The following is a 20,818-nucleotide window of genomic DNA, read 5'->3' on the forward strand; positions in this document are numbered from 1 at the left end:
AACTAGAAGGAAAAGAGATAAAAAACAAAGTAGAGAGTCTTGACGGCAGGTTAGACCATGCAGAAGATCGAATCTCAGGGATTGAAGACAGCCTAGATATTATAGAGAAAGAACATACAACCATCCAAGACAAGTCAAAGAAATATGATAGATCTATCCAAAACCTGGATGACACCATCAGAAGGCCTAATCTAAGGATAATGGGTGTGGAGGAGCACCTAGAAACAGAAGTTAATGGTCTAGGAAATTTGTTTAACAGGATCCTAACAGAGAACTTCCCAAACATGCAAAAAGATAGGCCTGTCCAGATACAAGAAGCCTTTAGAACCCCAAATAGACCAGACCAGAATAGGACATCCCACCGCCACATTATAATCCACACAGGATCAACTCAGAACAAGGAAAAGATCCTTAAAGCTGTCAGAGAGAAAAGGGTAATCACTTATAAAGGGAAACCAATTAGAATCACCTCAGATTTCTCAGCAGAGACAATCAAAGCAAGAAGAGCCTGGAATGATGTAAGCCATGCTAAAAACAAACAACTATCAACCAAGAATATTGTACCCAGCTAAACTCTCCTTCATAACTGAAGGCCAAATAAAAACCTTCCATAGCAAAGAAAAATTGAAACAATACATCTCCACCAAACCAGCCCTACAAAAGATTCTTAAAGATGTCCTACACATAGAAAACCAACAAGACCGCAATAAAGGCCAAGAAACTGCACCCAAACTGAGAATCCAAGAACCATAGGAAGAACCCAGTTTTCGCAGCCCCCAAGAAGGTAGATAACATGGCAGGAACTCCCAAATACCTCTCAGTCCTATCTCTTAATGTTAACGGACTGAACTCTCCAATTAAGCGACATAGACTGTCTAGTTGGATTAAAAAACAAGACCCTTCTATCTGCTGCCTGCAGGAGTCACATCTTGCCCATAAAAACAAACACATTTTCAATGTTAAAGGCTGGAACAAAATCTACCAAGCAAACAGACCGCATAAACAGGCTGGAGTTGCAATCCTAATATCAGATAAAATAGACTTCAAATTAAAATTCGTGAAAAGAGATAAAGAAGGTCGCTACATACTAATTAAAGGATCTCTCCTCCAGGAGGATATTACAATTCTAAATATCTATTCGCCAAACAATGGAGCACCCAAATTTATCAAAGAAACACTACTTTCCCTCAAATCCCATATAGATCCAAAGACATTAGTTGTTGGGGATTTTAACACACCACTCTCCCCACTAGATAGATCAACTCGGCAAAAACTCAACAGAGAAACCGCAGATCTAAACAGCTGCATAGATCAACTAGATTTAACAAACATCTACCGAATAACTAACCCAGCAGCATCACAATTCAATATACGCAAATCAATTAATATTATTCTTCACATCAACAGGAGCAAGAATAAGAACCACATGGTTATCTCAATAGACGCAGAAAAAGCAGTCGACAAGATCCAACACCCCTTCCTGATGAAGGTTTTGGAAAAATTAGGAATCCATGGAACATTCCTCAATACAATAAAGGCTGTATACGACAAACCTAAAGTCAGCATTATACTCAATGGTGAAAAACTAAAGCCATTTCCTCTTAACTCAGGAACAAGACAAGGATGCCCACTCTCTCCACTTCTCTTCAATCTAGTATTAGAATGCCTAGCTACAGCAATAAGACAAGATGCAGACATAAAGGGGATCCAAATAGGGAAAGAAGAAATAAAACTCTCCCTCTTTGCAGATGACATGATCTTGTATTTAAAGAATCCCGTAGACTCCACTCCCAAATTACTCAAACTGATTCAAAACTGCGGCAAAGTAGCAGGTTATAAAATTAACCCCCCAAAATCAATGGCTTTTCTGTATGCCAACAATGAGAAAAGTGTGGCTGAAATTAGGAAAACAACTCCATTTGTAATAGCCCCACAAAAAATACAATACCTAGAAATTAACTTAACTAAAGAAGTGAAGGACCTCTATGATGAAAACTTTAAAATCTTGAAAAAGGAAATCAACATAGAACTTAAAAAATGGCAAAACCTCCCATGCTCCTGGATTGGAAAGATTAACATCGTGAAAATGGCAGTACTTCCCAAGGCTATCTACAAATTCAATGCAATACCTATAAAAATTCCACCCTCATTCTTCAAGGAAATAGAAGAGGCAATCCAAAAATTCGTATGGAACAATAAAAGACCCCGAATAGCAAAAACGCTCCTCAACGGAAAGAACACTGCTGGAGGAATATCAATACCAAATTTCAAACCCTACTATAAAGCTATAGTAATAAAAACAGCCTGGTATGGGCATAAGAACAGACCTCAGGACCCATGGAATAGAATTGAAAACCCAGAAATGAACCTACAGACCTATAGCCATCTAATCTTCGATAAGGGAGTTAAAACAATAGAATGGAAGGCAGACAACCTCTTCAGTAAATGGTGCTGGCAAAACTGGTTAACTACATGTAGAAAACTAAACCTAGATCCTTATATATCACCCTGCACCAGAATCAACTCCAAATGGATCAAAGACCTTGAACTCAAAGCAGACACTCTGAAAACATTACAGGATGGAATAGGAGAAACCCTGGGTATCCTTTCCTCAGGCCGAAATTTTCTGAATAGAGACCTGGAAACACAACAAATCAAAGAAAGGTTGGGCAAATGGGATTGTATAAGGTTGCAGAGCTTCTGCAGGGCAAATGACATAGCTAGCAAGATCAATAGAAAGCCCATGGACTGGGAGAAGATCTTTACTAGCCATACAACGGACAAGGGTCTCATATCTAAAATATACTTGGAACTCAAAAAATTAAACCACCCAACAACAAATCCTCAAAGAAACAACTGCCCAATAAGTAAGTGGGCGAAAGACTTAAAGAGAAGCTTCTCTGAAGAAGAAAGAAGGATGGCCAATAGACACATGAAGAAAAGTTCAACATCCCTAGCCATAAAAGAAATGCAAATCAAAACAACATTGAGATATCACCTCACTCCAGTTAGAACAGCAAAAATCAAGAACTCTAACAACAACAGATGCTGGAGGGGATGTGGACAGAAAGGAACCTTACTTCATTGTTGGTGGGAATGTAAACTTGTTCAACCACTTTGGAAAGCAGTATGGAGGTTCCTCAAAAGACTCCACATAGAGCTCCCCAATGACCCAGCAATCCCACTTTTGGGCATTTACCCAAATGATCACAAACAAGGCCACACTAAAGCTACCAGCACAACTATGTTTATTGCAGCATTATTTAACATAGCTAAGATATGGAACCAACCCAGATGCCCCTCAGTAGATGAATGGATCAAGAAGATGTGGTATATATACACAATGGAATTCTATGCCTCCATCAGAAAGAATGACATTTCCCCATTTGTTAGGAAATGGAAAGGCTTGGAAAAAATTATATTAAGTTAAGTAAGCCAGGCCCAAAGAAACATAGGTCCCATGGTTTCCCTTATTTGTAATATCTAGTATAGGTATGAGTCAAGCGGAAAAAGTCAGAGAATGTGATGTTAGGAAAACGAACCCCCAAATATGTATTTTCATGTTTTTGTTTCTTTCATGCATGTGTTTCTAACGCATTTATAAGAGTATTTCTTTGTTGCTTTGTATGTCCCTCCCCCACAGTGTAACCCCTGCTTTCACTATATTTGATGTCAGTATAACATGTGGAGGAGATGGGGACAAACAAGTCGTTTAAGGATTCAGGTGGACCTGTTGCAACAATGAGAAGTACAAAATGTCATGTCAAAACCAGCTTTACAATGTCGGTGGGGGGTATGATTGGGTGGGGGGGAGGGGGGAGGCTGGGAAGGGAGGTGAAGGGTAAACAAAGGAGGAGGCTGCAATGCTTGGTAAGAAATGTATGCATTATCCTGCCCATGTAATTGTAACCCCTCTGTACAGTATGTTCTCAAATAAAATAAAATAAAATTAAAAAAAAAATCGTAGGTATCTAGCAAGACAGCATGTGTTTCCCAACAGAGCAGTTTGCAACCCAAGCGACTGTGGAAGATATTGGACCCTAAACAAACCTGACAATTGCATAAACACAGCACTCTATGACAGATTTAGCAAGGCCTATCTAAGAGATTCTTATTAGGGACATTATGAAAAAATGTATAGTTTAGTTGTGATTACAGAACTCTTTTACACATATCACTCAGCCATTAACTACATTTAATATAGTTCCTATTGCTCTAACTTATATTTTCTTGGCTCAAAAACTGTTTTTGTTTGTGAAAATTTAGCTGTTCAAAACATAGACCTTGGTTTTTAATATTTTTGAAATTACTGTCTGCATAGTGTTGTATGAGATGAGCTTCTCTTTACCATATCATAGGAATAAACTTAATCTGATTCAAACTTGGAAACAGGTAGCTTGTTCTCTCTCCTAGAAAAACATCTATATAGACTTCTTTACATGTAAGCAGACCCTCATTTACTAGCAATAGTCTGTCAGTCAAGCCTAACTCACCCAAGTGAGATGAATTCTTCTCTCATGCTTCCTTTACATTAAAAATGGTAAGAACTGTTCAATAATGTGCACACTTTTTATTATAAAGTGTGACTCCAATTTTTCATAATATGAATCAAGCAGAGGAATCAGTTTAAGATGTGAAAGAGCCTTAAAAAGAGTCTTGGACCTTGAAAATTGTCCTGGGTATGAATTTTTGGAGAAATATCCCTTTTCATAGAAAAAGGACTCATTTTTTTTAATATTGTGCTGGTACTGGGATTTGAACTCCTGGCCTTGAGCTCTATCTGGGCTTTAATTCTCAATGTTTGCTCTATACCACCTGAGCCACACCTTCACTTCTTCCATTTACCACAAGTGGAGAAAAGAATCTCTTAGGATTATCTACTTGGAATAGCTTCGAATTGCAATTGTCAAATTTGAACCTACCGACTATCTAGGTGTAAGCCACTGGTGCTGTGCTAGAACTCACTTCTTAAGAATAAAAAATCACAAAAAGAGGAGAAGAAAATATTTGTTCAATTATTTATGTGTTTTCTGATAAACCAAAGCACTTGCTACTGGAAGAGAAAAAGAGAGAAGATAGAGATGAATATGCAGTAGAGAGACACAAAGAAAGAAGAAAGTAAGGGAGGTTAAATGAGGGGAGGGGAATAGAAGGGAGGATACAAGGGGGGGGGGTAGATGAGTAGAATTGTCTACTCCTCACTAAGGTTTTGTTGGACAATCAGTACCTTTGCATTTATGTAGCCAAAGCTTTTTATTTTTGGTAGTAGTAAGCTGAGATATAAAATACCAATTTATGGGTAATAACCTGTTAGTGTGCTTCCTCTGCACCAAGGAAGCCACAGTTAGGTTACTGTCAGAAGGCAAGGTTAAGCAATTTCAGTGATTCTGAGAAACAATAATTGACATGGCAGGAATGCTCCCTTGTATGGTGAAGTCAAGCATCACTCTTGTTCCCTGCTCCAGTCTTCCTCTCAACAAAACCACAGAAACAGAAGAGGAAGGAAATATCTGAGTAATGATCATCTCTCTGTTTACCCTTATCCCTTGGTCTCTCAAAAAATACAGCGAAAGGAGATTTAACCTGAACTAGTGGGGAACATGGGAGGAAAAAGTTCAGTCTAACTTATTGTGAAACTTTTAAAATAATTGGAGCAGCATTTCAAATACTGAAATAAAACTTTTTAAATTATTAACAAAAAGTAACTCGAAATTTATCGAAAATTTAGAAGAATGCAGGGCTCACTACATAGAGGAATCTGAAAATTAAAACTGATTCCTGCTTCTATCATCAGAAATTGAAGATCGTCCCTAAACTTCCAATACTAGGTAAATTACCCTTGATATTCACTTATACTGTGTGAATATAATGCAGAAAATATGACTTTATATTTAGACTGCTGAAGTGAATAGCGATGGGAATTCATGATGGATAAGATAATGCTGACAGCATGGAAATTATTTCCCTTCCATCTTCAGTGTGTAGAGAATAAAAATGTTCTATCGGATGTCCCTGAAAGTCCAATTCTAAATTTAAGACAGAAGGAGAATAGTAAAGGAGATATATCTTAGCCATTCAGAGATTAGAAATGTGGAGAAATATATTCATTTATGTAGGTCAAACATGGAAGAGAGGATGTGGCAAGCCCATAGCCAAATGCCAAAGTAGAGATATTTAACAAAATACCATGAAGTTGAAACAAGTCTTAAAAAGGGGATCTGGGCTAAAGGGAGTAGTATAGAAGAATGGAGAGGGAAATGGTGGACTAATACACTCATAACATTCAATGTACACATGTCAGAATATAAGTAGGAAACATGAAGGGATAGGTGGGGTTGGGGTAAAGGAAGGAAGAAAAATGTGAAGTTTGAAAATGGTCCAGATGCACTGTATATTGAAATGCACATACACTTTATTCAAAACTGACACGATGAAGCAAAACCCCTTTACAACTAGCTAAACATACTCTTTTGAAGTTATAATATTAAGAGACCAGAAGCATAAACCTTTAGAGATAAATAAGAAGAGAAAATTGACATATTGTTGAGGCTTGTTTCCCTTTCAACATACAAAAGTTAATGTGTCAAATCTGCTGCAAATGTAAATTTTATTTTGCCTATTCTTTTAAGCAAATTGCTTAAAATGTAGCGCCAACCCCAAAGAAATATAGGTCCCATGGTTTCTCTTATTTGCAATATCTAGTATATGTATGAGTCAAGCAGAAAAGGTCAGATAATGTGATGTTAGGAAAATGAACCCTTAGATATGCATTTAAATGTTTTTTTGTTTCATGCATATGTTTCTAACGCATTTATAAGATTATTTCTTTGTTGCTTTGTATGTTCCTACCCCACAGTATAACCCCTGCTTTCACTATATTTGATGTCGGTATAATTTGTGGCGGAGATGGGGAAAAACAAGTCGTTTAAGGATACAGGTGGACCCACTGCAACAATGAGAAGTACAAGTTGTCATGTTGAAAACGAACTTTACGATAATGTACTCATTATCTTGCCGATGTAATTGTAACCCCTCTGTACAGTATGTTCACAAAAAATAAAAAAATGTAGAGAACCTAATTCCAATATCCTTTCATTTCCAATAAAAAAATCTTTGGAGGGGGAGATTGGGTGGGAGGGGGTGGAGGCTGGGAAGAGATGTGAAGGGTAAACAAAGGAGGAGGCTGCAATGCTTGATAAGAAATGTATTCATTATCTTGTCCATGTAATTGTAATCCCTCTGTACAGTATGCTCACAAAAAATAAACATTAAAATTTAAAAAAAAATCTTATGCACATTTAAGTTATTTCTAAATACCTTAATGCAATGCATTATTGGAACTAATTTCATTCCATATTTAAATTTATTTTTTTGTTTTTGTGAAAATACTGTACAAAGGGGTTTCAATTACATGGGTAAGATAATGAGTACATTTCTTATCAAGCATTGTACCCTCCTCCTTTGTTTCCCCTTCCCATAACTTCCTGTCCTTTCCATGCTCCCCACCCAATCCTCTCCCCACACACCAAAATTTTAAAGTTTGTTTTCGACATAATGACATGTACATCTCATTGTTGTAATGGGTCCAGCTGTATCCCTATTATTTAAACGATTTGTTTTTTCCTTTCCCCTCCACAAATTATACCAACATCAAGTACAGTGAAAGCAGGGTTTGTACACTGGGGGAGGGACATACAAAGCAAAAAAGAAATAATCTTTTAAATGTGTTAGAAACAATCACATGAAGGAAATAACATTAGAATATATATCTTAGGGTTTATTTCCCTCACATCAACTTGTCTGACAGTTTCTGTTTGTCTCAGACATATACTCGTTATTGCAAATAAGGGAAACCATGGGACCTATGTTTCTTTGGGCCTGGCTTATGTCACTTAATAAACTTTTTTCCAAGCCTTTCCATTTCCTAACAAATGGGGCAATGTCATTCTTTCTGATGGAGGCATAGAATTCCAGTGTGTATATATTCCACATTTTCTTGGTCTACTCATCTACTAAGGGCCATCAGTTTTGGTTCCATATATTAGCTATGGTAACTAATGATGCAATAAGCGTAGTTGTGATGGAAACTCTAGTGTGGTCTTGTTTGTGAACATTTGGGAAAATACCCAAAGTGGGAATGCTGGGTCACATGGGAGCTCTATGTGGAGTCTTTTGAAGAACCTCAATACTGATTTCTAAACTGGTTGAACAAGTTTACACTCCCATAAACAATACAGTAGTGTTCCCTTCTGTCCACATCCCCTCCAGCATCTGTTGTTATTACAGTTCTTGATTATAGCCATTCTAACTGGGGTGAGGTGGTATCTCAATGTTGTTTTGATTTACATTTCTTTTATGACTAGGGAGGTTGAGCATTTCTTCATGTGTCTATTGGCCATCCTTCTTTCCTCTTCAGAGAAGTTTCTCTTTAAGTCTTTAGCCCACTTATTTATTGGGCAGTTGTTTCTTTGAAGATTTGTTGGGGGATTTTAATTTTTGAGTTACAGGTATATTTTAGAAATGAGACCCTTGTCCATTTTATGGCTAGTGAAGATCTTCTCCCAATCCATGGGCTTTCTATTAACCTTGCTATCTATGTCCTTTGCCATGCAGAAGCTCTGCAATTTTATGCAATCCCATTTGTCCAACCTTTCTATGATTTTTTTGTGTTTCTGGGTCTCTATTAAGAAAATTTCGGCCTATGCCAACAAGGCCTAGGGTTTCTCCTATTCCATCCTGTAATGTTTTCAGAGTGTCTGTTTTTATTCCAAGTTCTTTGATCCATTTGGAGTTGATTCTGGTAGAGGGTTATATATAAGGATCTAGCTTTAGTTTTCTACAAGTAGTGAACCAATTTTGCCAGCACCATTTACTGAAGAGGCTGTCTTTCTTCCATTCTATTTTTTTAGCTCCCTCATCGAAGATTAGATGGCTATAGGTCTATAGGTTCATTTCTGGGTTTTCAATTCTATTCCATTGGTCCTGAGGTCTGTTCTTGTGCCAGTACCAAGCTGTTTTGATTATTGTGGCTTTGTAGTTGAATTTGAATTTGGTATTGATATTCTTCCAGCACAGTTCTTTCTGTTAAGGAACATTTTTGCTATTCAGGGTCTTTTATTGTTCCATATGATTTTTTTGATTGCCTCTTCTATTTCCTTGAAGAATGAGGTTGGAATATTGATAGGTATCACATTGAATTTTTAGATAGCCTTGGGAAATATTGCAATTTTCACGATGTTGATCTTTCCAATCCAGGAGCATGGGAGTTTTTGCCACTTTCTAAGTTCAGTTTTGATTTCCTTTTTCAGGTATTAAAGTTTTCATCATAGAGGTCCTTCACTGCTTTGGTTAAGTTAATACCTAGGTATTTTTTTGTGGGCTATTACAAATGGATTGTTTTCCTAATTTCAGCCATACTTTCTTTTTTGTTGGCATACAGAAAAGGCATTGAGTTTTGAGTGTTAATTTTATACTCTGCTACTTTGCCAAAGTTTTGAGTAATTTTGGAGTGGACTCTGCGATTTTTTAAATACAAGATCATGGCATCTGCAAAGAGGGAGAGTTTTAATTCTTCTTTGCATATTTGGATCCCTCTTGTATTTGCATTTGTCTTATTGCTCTAGTTAGGCATTCCAATACTCGAATGAAGAGAAGTGGAGAGAGTGGGCATCCTTGTCTCATTCCTGAGTAAAGAGGAAATAGCTTTAGTTTTTCACCATTAAGTATAATGCTGGCTATAGGTTTGTCATATACAGCCTTTATTGTATTGAGTAATGTTCCATGGATTCCTAATTTTTCCAAACCTTCATCATAAAAGTGTGTTGGATCTTGTCAAAAACTTTTTCTGCATCTATTGAGATAACCATGTGGTTCTTATCCTTGATGCTGTTGATGTGATGAATTATATTAATTGATTTGAGTATATTAAACTAGCTTTGCATCCCTGAAATGAATCCTGTTTTATCGTTGTATGTGATTTTTTTTATGAATTGTTGAAGTCGATTGGCCAAAATTTTGTTGAGAGACTTTGCATCAGTGTTCATCAGAGAAATGGGTCTATAGTTCTCTTTCTTTGATGAGTCCCTTCCTGGTTTTGGGATGTGTGTTATGATGGCCTCATAGAATGAGTTCAGTAGTGAACTTTTTCTTTCAGTTTCATTGAAGATTTCGAGGAGTATTGGTGTGATGTCTGCTTTGAAGGCCTTATAGAATTCTGCTGTAAAACCATTTGGTCCTGGGATTTTCTTAGATGGAAGGTCTCTTATTGTTTCTATTTCAATGCTTGATACAGGCCTTTTAATATAGTTTGACTCATCTTGGCTTAGTTTGGGCATGTCAGTATTTGCTAGGATAAGGTCCATTTCTGCCATGTTCTCAAACTCATTAGCATAAAGTTTTGAGAAGTATTCCCTTATAATGTTCTGAATCTTAGTTGTTTCTGTGATGATGCTTCCATTCTCATCTCTGAGTTTATTTGGGTGTGTTCTCTTCTTTTTCTGATAAGATTTGCTAAGGGTATGTCAATTTTGTTATTTTTTTCGAAGAATCAACTCTGTTTTTTTTCTATTTTTTTTACATTCCACTTCATTTAATTCTGATTTAATTTTAATTATTTATTTCCATCTACTGGATTGTGTTTATCTTACTGCTCTTTTTCAAGGAGGCTCAGATGACTCATTAAATTGGTTCAGATCTCTCCAATTTGTTTGTGTAGAGCTATAAACTTGCCTCTGAATACTGCGTTTGTTGTGTCCCAGAGGAGCTAGTACTTGGTGTGTTCATTTTTGTTGAATATCATGAACATTTGAATTTTCTTTCTAATCTCTTCCATAACCCACTCGTGATTGGGCAGTGTGTTTTTCAGGATCCGTGTGTTACATGACTTTCTTTGGTGGCTTTTGGTGTTTGTAAGGTCCGCTCCTGGATGGCTAGCAGACTCCACCCACCTCGCAGCAAAGTCTCCACCCATTACCTGCGTTACCTAGGCAACTGGGACACCTGGAAGAGGTCACATCTGCATCCGCTGAGGTCACATCTGGATTTGATGTGGCCACACCTTTCCCCGCCCATACCCTAGATAAGGGCTAGCCCAGGCCCAGACTCTCTCTTTCTCTCTCTGTTCGTTTCTAGCTCTTGCTCTTGCTCTTGCTCTTCTTTTCTAGCTCTCTCTGCTCTCTCTCTGCTCTAGCTCTTTCCTCTCTCTTTCCCAGCCACGTGGAGTGCCAACCTTGCCTGGTCCTAGCAGGTCTACTGAATAAACCTACCCCTTACCTGAATACCACGTGCGTGCTGGTGCAGTTCTTACTCGGTTACCTCTTTTTAAAAACCTAACATAACTGCTGCAGTTCTTACTCGTTAACCTCTTTTTAAAAACCTAACATAAATGGTGCCGTGACTCGGATAAAGGCTTATAGTCAGGAAAGCTGGGATTTCTCTGTTTTTTTCCTCTTTTTTCTTTTTTTTGTTCTTCCCTTTTTGCTCTGAGGAATACCCGCAGTTATGACGGCCTTTTGCAAACCAGTCTGTCTGCGGCGGAATCAACGCATCGATACCATTGCTGCCTTCACATCCACGTCCACACCACTTCTCTACTCTGGTGAGTGAAACTACTCTACGGCTCTCTGTTACTCAGTCTCTGTCCAGACTTGGTGCCACGCCAGAGAGCTCCTACGGTCTTTAGCTGAAAGGCCGGTCACCTCTGAAGCCGAGGACGCTTGGTTATGGGGGCTTGGCCATTTCTCTTTAAAGGGCTCTGGGGGAAGTCGGGACGCCGCTTCTGCCTGGTCAGCTCTCCTTCACTCACCAGACTGACTCTACTCATTTAATGGGGTGCTACGAATCACGCCTGAGCAGTGAAACCCCTTTGAAATGTCTCCTGTGCTCCCTGGAAAGCCAGAGAGCCTCATTTTTATGCCATTCTCAGAAGTACAGTTTTTGCTACTGCAATGGTAAATGATCAGAAGTCTGTTTACTTTCGGGCTCTCTTTGCTCACTGCCATTCATGGGCAAGTTTCTACCCTTTTTTTCTACAACTTTTTGGCTTGTGCCTTGAAGAGTGCGACACAGGCTGGGTCCCAGGGACCGCCCTCTAGGTTCCCTCTCAAAGGCTAGCCAATGTAGGCTTGGTCTATTTGTTCAGGCTTTCTTTGCATTCTTTCAGAAATTTGCCATCTTGAATTCGCCATCTTGGCCACGTGGTGGATTAAGGGTTTGGCCCCATCTGACCCTTAACCTTCCACTAAGTTTACTACTCCATCTATTCTAAGGTGCCTTGCTAACAAGTTGCTCTTTTCACAGGCCCTGGTAACGGAGGCCCAACCATCTGATATGCTTTGTTAGCAAAGATGTCTAAACGTTGTCGAAATTTTAGGTTTTAAGTTTTGCCTTTTTTGTTTTGTGTTGAGTATTCTACTACTGACTATGTGGTTCTAAAATACTGGGCATATCTGTGCTAAAATTCTCATTACATCTAATGAGTTTTGTCATTTCAGAATACTTGTTGGCAATTCTTGATAAGAACCAGGTAAGCTCTACTTACTCTACTTGATCTCCTTATTGCTTTAATTGGAAATAATAAAGGGCTTTTGTGGCAAAGATTGCAGTTCAAAGCCCGCCAGGCTGAAAAATCCCTAAGACTCCATCTCCCAGCTAAACACTGCAAGTGGTACTATAACACAAAGTGGTTCAGTGCTAGCCTTGAGCAGAAGTGCTCAGGGACAGTGCCCAGGCCTTGAGTTCAAACCTCCTTGAATATTAGTGGTACTATAACTCAAAGTGGTTCAGTGCTAGCCTTGAGCAGAAGTGCTCAGGGACAGTGCCAGGCCTTGAGTTCAAATCTTGAATACCAACTGGGACAAGCCATCCCTGCAACGATCACCTAGACTCAGCCAGTCTGGGGAACAAGGGAACATGGAGAGGAGTAAGAGGAGATGTCACATCAGCTACTTTGTGTCTGCCCTTTCAAAATTAACCTGAGCTGGAGGTCAGTAGAAGTAAGAAGCGTGCCCATCTAGTGTCCATACAAGTCTACCTATTAACTGGACAGGAATTTATATTCTTGCCTTTGTCACCTGACTTCTCCACCTAGTCTCCCGATGTCAGAAGTAGCTAGGGACATTTCTACCAACATTTTCAGCCCCAAGTCCTTCCTCTTGCCATTTATTTGCTGTCTAGTATTTTTTTTTCCAGCCCCTCAATGCTCATGAGACTTCTCCAGATTTCATCTAAGAACTCACGCCACCAAGGGACAGCTGCTGCTCACTGTCTTCTCTGGGAGGAGACCAAATTCCAGCCTTTTACCCCTATTGTCGACGCCCCTTTTCAGCAGGAAGTAGCCAGAGAGAATCCTTGCCCTATTTCATGATTATTAAAAGGCTGGAATGTAAGGTCCGCCCCTGGATGGCAAGCAGACTCCACCCTCCTCGCAGCAAAGTCTCCACCCAGTACCTGCGTTACCTAGGCAACTGAGACACCTGGAAGAGGTCACATCTGAATTTGATGTGGCCACACCTTTCCCCGCCCATACCCTAGATAAGGGCTAGCCCAGGCCCAGACTCTCCCTTTCTCTCTCTCTGTTCATTTCTAGCTCTTGCTCTTGCTGCTCTTTTCTTGCTCTCTCTGTTCATTTCTAGCTCTCTCTCTGTTCGTTTCTAGCTCTTGCTCTTGCTCTTCTTTTCTAGCTCTCTCTCTGCTCTAGCTCTTTCCTTTCTCTTTCTTCTCTCTTTCCCAGCCACGTGGAGTGCCAACCTTGCCTGGTCCCAGCAGGTCCACTGAATAAACCTACCCCTTACCTGAATACCACATGAGTGCTACTGTTCTTACCCCTCTCTCTGCTCTTTTCTAGCTCTTTCCTATCTTTCCCAGCTCTCTCTCCTTGCCAGGCCTTTCCCAGCCACGTGGAGTGCCAACCTTCCCTGGTCCCAGCAGGTCTACCCCTTACCTGAATACCACGTGCTGCTGCAGTTCTTACTCAGCAACTTCTTTTTAAAAACCTAACAGTGTTGAGTTCTAATTTTATCCCCTTGTGGTCTGAGAGAATGCAAGGTAAAACTTCAATGTTTCTGAATTTGGACAAGTTTGCTTTGTGGCCTAAAATGTGGTCTATTTTGGAAAATGTTCCATGTGCTACTGAGAAAAACGTATTGTCTAAAGCTGCTGTGTGAGATATTCAGTAGATGTCTGTTAAATCTATTTGGTCTATACAGTTGTTTATATCTGAGGTTTCTCTGTTGAGTTTCTGCGAAGTTCTTCTATCTAGTGGGGAAAATTGTGTGTTAAAGTCCTCAACAATTAATGTCTTTGGATCTATGTGGGATTTGAGGGAAAGTAGTGTTTCTTGGATAAATTTGGGTGCTCCGTTTTTTGGCAAATAGATATTTAGAATTGTAATATCCCCCTGAGTGATCCCTTAATTACTTTGCACCGACCTTTTCACTAATATTAAAAGTCTATTTTATCGGATATTAGGATTGCAATTCCTTCCTGATTATGGGGGCCATTTGCTTGGTAGATTTTGTTCCAGACTTTAAAATTGAAAATGTGTTTGTTTTTGTGGGGAAGATGTGACTTCTGAAGGCAGCAGATAGAAGGATCTTGCTTTTTAATCCAAGTAGACAGACTTTGTCGCTTAATTGGTGAGTTAAGTCCGTTAATGTTGAGAGATAGAACTGAGATGTATTTGGGAGTTCCTGCCATTTTATCCAACTTTTTCGGGGCTGAGGCAACTGTGTTCTTTCTATGGTTCTTGGATTCTCAGTTTGGGTTCTGTTTCTTGGCTTTTATTGTGGTCTTGTTGGTTTTCACTGTGTAGGACATCTTTAAGATTCTTTTGTAGGGCTGGTTTGGTGGAGATATATTGTTTCAATTTTTCTTTGCTATGGAAGGGTTTTATTTGACCTCCAAATATTAAGGAGAGTATAGCTGGATAAAGTATTCTTGGTTGATAGTTGTTTGTCTTTAGGGCATGGCTTACATCATTCTAGGCTCTTCTTGCTTTGATTGTCTCTGCTGAGAAATCTGAGGTGATTCTAATTGGTTTCCCTTTATAGGTGATTGATCTTTTCTCCATGACAACTTTAAGGATCTTTTCCTTGGTGTGAATTGATCCTGTGCATATTATAATGTGACAATGGGATGTCCTGTTCTGGTCTGGTCTATTGGGAGTTCTAAAAGCTTCTTGTATCTGAATAGGCCTATCTTTTTGCATGTTTTGGAAGTTTTCTGCTAGGATCCTGTTAAACAAATTCCTAGACTATTGACTTCTGGCTCTAGGTGCTCTTCTACACCCATTATCCTCAGATTAGGCCTTCTAATGGTATCTTCCAAGGGTTGATTGTTGAATAGATCTATCATATTTCTTGGATTTGTCATGGATGGTTGTATGTTCTTTATAATATCTAGGCTGTCTTCTTTCCTCAGGATTTTTCTGCATGGTCCATCCTACTATCCACACTTTCTACTTTTTTTTTCTTTTCCTTCTACTTGGTCACTGTTTGTGGCTTCAAATTCTTTGTTGGATCTTTGTTTTAGATCTTATATGAAATTTTTTACTTTCTTAATTTGGTGATCAGTGTTTATTCTCAAATCACTTATTTGATTGGTTATGGTTTCCTTGGACTCCCATTCCTTCTGTTGGCATCCATTCAGCATTCCCTTTGTGGACTCCCTGATGTCTTTCAGCTCTCTCTTTATGGATTCCATGAATGCCTCTAGTGATCTTTGTCTATTCTCATCCTGCTCTCTCATTTCCTGTATTACTCTTTGATTAGCTTCTTCACATTCATGCAATTCCTGTGGTTCTCTTTGCCTGATCTCAGCCTGCTCACACAATTCCTTTATTTCTCTTTGAGTGTTCTCAAGCGGCTCATACAATTCCTTTATCTATCTTTGAGTAGCTTCCTCACACCAATGAGCTTCCTGTTTTGATCTTTGGTTTGCCTCCTCTCTCTCCCTATCATGCTCACACAGAGTCCTTTGCAGGTTTTCAATCTTTTTATTTACCATGTTTACCATTAGTGTTTGTAGAGCTTTTTGGGAACTCTCCTCTGGATTATTCATTATCTGTTCTGTCCACTGATTATCATGAGTGGAAGTTGAGATACCTGGACTTGCCATTTTTCTTGTGTTTTTCCTGCTTATTCTGTCCATTTGGGATGAGAGTAACACCACTTTTGTGCTAGAAAACTTATCTTAAGGCAAGCATCAACAAAGTATGTAATTGCAAAGTCAAAAGCCTGCAGATATAATCTAGTTCAACAGATATATTTTTCAACATCAAACAACTATGTATTAATAAGCTACAAACTGCAGAGAAAAATTTGGCAAACCAGAAGTTATTAGGTTTAGCAAGAGATGTGGGTATAAATAGGAATAGAGGGTTCTGGAAAGGTAGAGGGAGAGCTAACTTAGTCCTAATCTCAAAGCAGGAAATAGGTTGGATAGAATGATAGTAGAGACAGGGGAAAAAAGAAAGAGAAAAAAAAGACAACGAAAAATAGTAAAACAAAAATTAAAAAATGGAACACTTAAAAATTATGCAAATTAAAAACATAATATTCAGATTAGGATGGGAATAGGATAAGAGAAATGGAGGGATAGAAAGGAGACATGAAAAATTAAAAAATAAAAATGCTTAAAATTTTATATAGGTATATACAGGTAGTACGGCTATTAAGGAATTTAAGTCTAAGAGGTTTTGAATTCAGTAATAAATTTCTGGATTAAGTGTGTATACAATGGGTTATAAGGTCTAATAATCGAATACAGGTATATCTGAGAATGAGCAGAACAGCGATTAAATCACGCAAAAAAAGAACGAAAGAGAAGAAAAAGTGAAAAGAATGAGAAAGAAAGGAAAAAAGGATAAGAAGGTCAATAGAGCTAAACAAAAGTGAAAAAAGCACACACACACATATAAACCTAAAATAAAAATTATAAGAGGAAGAAAAAAAAGTTAATAGAAAACAATTTTTTAAATTAAAAATGTTAAAAATTTTAATAAAAGGTACCAAAAAAGAGTTCTTTGCTTTTTTGGGGTGAGATGGGAAGATCCTGTACCTCCCTTGTGTCCATAACCAGTCTCTTGTTGGAGTCTCTGGTCTGCTTGTGGTGTTTGATTTTCCTGTAGCTTGGTTGTTTCTTAAGTCAGTTTGTTTGAGCAGGCAAAAAAATGCTTTGCTTTACCCAGGATTTTGTCATCCTCCTCCCAGGCTAGTTCAATGGGAGGGAGATCTGCTTTGAGTATCACAAAAGAGGGTGATGGCTGTTTCTTTTAGTTTGGAAATGCTGTGATGGGGCTAGGTTCTGGGCAGATTGAGGCCTTTCAGCAAACAGTAGCATTTCCCTGAGGGGCTAGCTTCTGAGGCAGTCACAGATCCCAGCCAGGAGCCATTCTCAGGGTTTATTGTTACTGAATTTCAATTGATTGTCTAGGCTGTTGTAGGGAGGGGCAGCCTCTGGCTCTGTTTACCTAGTGAAGAAAGCCACTCTTGGGCTGGGTGAATTTTCCCTGGGTGGAGCTGAACCTGGCAGGTCAGGTTAGGTTCCTGTGACCTGCTAAATGACTTTTTGTTTTCATCCAAGGACTGAGTTGGAGCTAGCTGATCAGCCAGGCCTTTGCCAGTATCAAAAATGGAGATCTCCCGTAGTGGGCAGGGAGGGGTAGCCTTCCCTTCTCTGCTCCCTTAGAAGGAGAGAGGAAGTCAGGTTTCTACTCACACAGGAGTCTGGTTCCTGGGTCATCTCTGGTCTGTGATCTGAAGAATGATGTCTGCTCCTTGTTAGTTCTTGCTGGTGTTTAGTAGAATCCTCTCTCCTGCTGCATCTGCTGCCTTTGTCCTAGACTCTCTGTGTTGCAGCTATGGCGGCTACGGCTGCCACCATACCCGCCACAGCTGCAACCATGGCTGCTGGCAAGTGCTCAGATTTGTCTCCTTGCCTGGATTTTCCCTCTTTGGCCTAACTCTTAGTACTGTGATGGCACACTTGGTGTGATTCTCTGGCTTAGGACTGTTCACTGGAGCACTTAAACTGCTTTCTATGTGAGAGCTTGTTTAGCTTCTAGCTTCTCCTCTGCTATCTACCCGGAACCCTAAATTTAAAATTTTAATGATAAATTATTTTAAAATCTTTTCATTCGGGCACAAGTATGGATAGATAAGTGATGTGTGCTGAATCAGAATTATTCAGAAGGTTGTAAATGGATGCTTACCTAGTTTTCTCTTGGATGAATCATAGAATACAGACTGTCCTAATTGGAAAAAGTTAGCCTTCTGAGATTTTCTCCATATAAACACTCCACCAACATTTTATTAGAGGATTATTCAAGATTAGCTATATGTTGATTGATAATGACTGATCATGACAGAAAGTTGAGGGAAAACCATCTACACTTCAGTGAGGTTCTGATTTGTGCTTCACAAACTGTTATGAAAGCTCTACATGAGAAATCTAGTAGCTGCATTTCCAAAAATTCCTTGGGTTGTTACACTTTCTGATATTGTCTCAATTCAAGTACTTCTCCTTGAAGTTCCATACTATTCAATGATGCTGTATTAGCTCTTTTTTACAATTTGTAGACTGGTCTTTTTGATGAAATTTGTGCTTTTCAAAATTGCTCTCCAAATTCCATCCACAAACTGCATACAAAATTTATCTGAAAAAATTTCTATCAGTTGATAGTGCATAACTTTTAGTTTTCATTACAAATATAGAATGTAGTAAAAATTCTCATAGCAATTATACTGCATTAGCTTGTGGGCAGATTCTAATATAAATAATATACTGTGTTCATGTAGAGATTTTGAGTATCCAAAGTAATAAGCCTGTGGTCCTAAAACCTATACCTTACTTATATTGAGTGACAAATACATCTTCATATAAGTACAGAAGTTCTCCTTGTATCTTTTTAATATATATTTTTTATTATAAGTACTGTACAGAGGGGTTCCAATTACATAAGTAAGGCAATGAATACATTTCTTATTGAGCATTGTTACCCCCTCCTTTGTTTTTCCCCTACCATCTCTTCCCTTCACACGTCCCCACCTCCCCACTTCACCCATCCTCTGATAGAGAGTCTTGTATATCTCATTGTTACAATGGGTCAATCAGTATCCTTTCCTTATATCTTAAATGAAAAAATGCTGGATTGATTTATGCTGATTCTATTTGTGTAGACACATCTAAAATCACTGGCCAAGTCCAGGAGCACATAAATGAAATGCCATCATTTTTTTGTCAGTTGGTATAATTGTGTTCTACACATTTATTGACAGGCTACAAATTATTCTCAAACTTGAAAACATTAAAAATAATTCTTTTTTTTCTTATTTTCTTGGCCAGAAAATCAGCAAGACCTCAGTCAGCATTTCTCACATAGGAATTTTCACATGGGTTAGTTAAATGTATATGTAGAGTCCAGTTTCCTGAGGACTCACTCATCTGCCTAGGAATTCATGCTTGGCTGTTGGAAAAAGAGCTCAAGTAAGGATGCCATTTAAAGCCTTTTAACTTTACTCTTTACCAGGGTATTCTCCTGCTACTTTGGTTGTTGAGAGTGTCTACAAAAGTAAGCATTCTGTGAGGAGCAGGGAGACACCATATGACTTATACTTATTGAGATTTCCAAGTGACTTGCTATCCCTTGTACTGCATTTTTGTAAGTCAAATCTCTCTAAAACTACCAGTTTTAAGAGATAAGAGGAGTGGTAAAAGAACTCTTAGAGACAAATACATCTTCAATATATATTGTTCCAAGTATTCAGTTTAAGGCATATTCAAAAACTGGTGAAACTTTTGTTGGCTGTAATTATGTGTCTTTCTCCATGTGTGCATGTATACATGTGTATGAATATGTGTGTAAATAGTAACATACATGTGTACATTATGGCTTATATCATCATTTATTCCTTGCTAACAAATAAAGTAAGGAATCCCTAAAGTATTAACAGAAACTGTGTAGTTAAAGTCTTAATTCTTCACTCTGCTTCTTTACACAAAGACTTTGCAAATTCTCATTAATAAAGTTTCCTTAAAATCTGAAATGTACATACTTAGTACATAATGTCTGCTACCGTAAATCTTAAATACTTTGCAGAAAAGTTTTATACCTGCCAAAGAGTCCTATTTTTGGCATATATAAACAAAATCCCAAAATTAAGCATATTTAAAACTTTTAACAAGCCTTAACACTTGCTGCAATGTTCATTTTGACAGGTTCCTTGTATAGAATAATTGAATTCCTCCTCTTACACATCTCTTGAACTACAAATTTCTGGAATTATTTTGTTTTTGGCATGTCTATCTTGATTTTATTCTTCAATGTGTGCTTATAAAGAAATACATGATTCTAAAATTTCACAATTCTTTTTAACTTACTTTCTGTTGAATTGTCTAGTTTAATAAAATAAAAAAAATTATACTTGATATATAAAAAATGTTCTGTGCTCAAGTTAGCATCACATACACTAACATTGGAACGATACGAAGAAGATTAGCATGCCCCCTGCACGAGGATGACATGCAAATCCATGGAGCCCATATTTTTACAACAACAGATGTTGAAAGGTATGTGGCCACAGGGAATCGTACTGCATTCTTGGTGGGAGTGTAAACTTGTTCAACTACTTTGGAAAGCAGTATGGAGGTTTCTCAAAAGACTCCACATAAAACTCCTCTATGACACAGTAATCCCACTTTTGGGGATTTACCCAAATGATCATAAACAAGACCATACTAAAACTACCAGCACTACTATGGTTATTGTAACATTATTTACGATAGCTAAGATATGGAACCAACCCAGATGATCTCATTAGAT

The 20,818-nt window shown here is 38.3% G+C and overlaps 1 non-coding gene across 1 annotated transcript; it reads left to right on the forward strand.

Moving 5' to 3' along the window:
* The first annotated feature begins 20,441 nt into the window (after positions 1-20,441).
* LOC122121165 lies at positions 20,442-20,545 on the forward strand. Its single transcript, XR_006149902.1, has one exon. It is a non-coding gene; the product is annotated as a U6 spliceosomal RNA (small nuclear RNA).
* The last annotated feature ends 273 nt before the right edge of the window (positions 20,546-20,818 follow it).

The sequence above is a fragment of the Dipodomys spectabilis genome, unplaced genomic scaffold (assembly GCF_019054845.1).
Source record: "Dipodomys spectabilis isolate Male_0828 unplaced genomic scaffold, ASM1905484v1 ptg000185l, whole genome shotgun sequence".
Classification (NCBI taxonomy): domain Eukaryota; kingdom Metazoa; phylum Chordata; class Mammalia; order Rodentia; family Heteromyidae; genus Dipodomys; species Dipodomys spectabilis.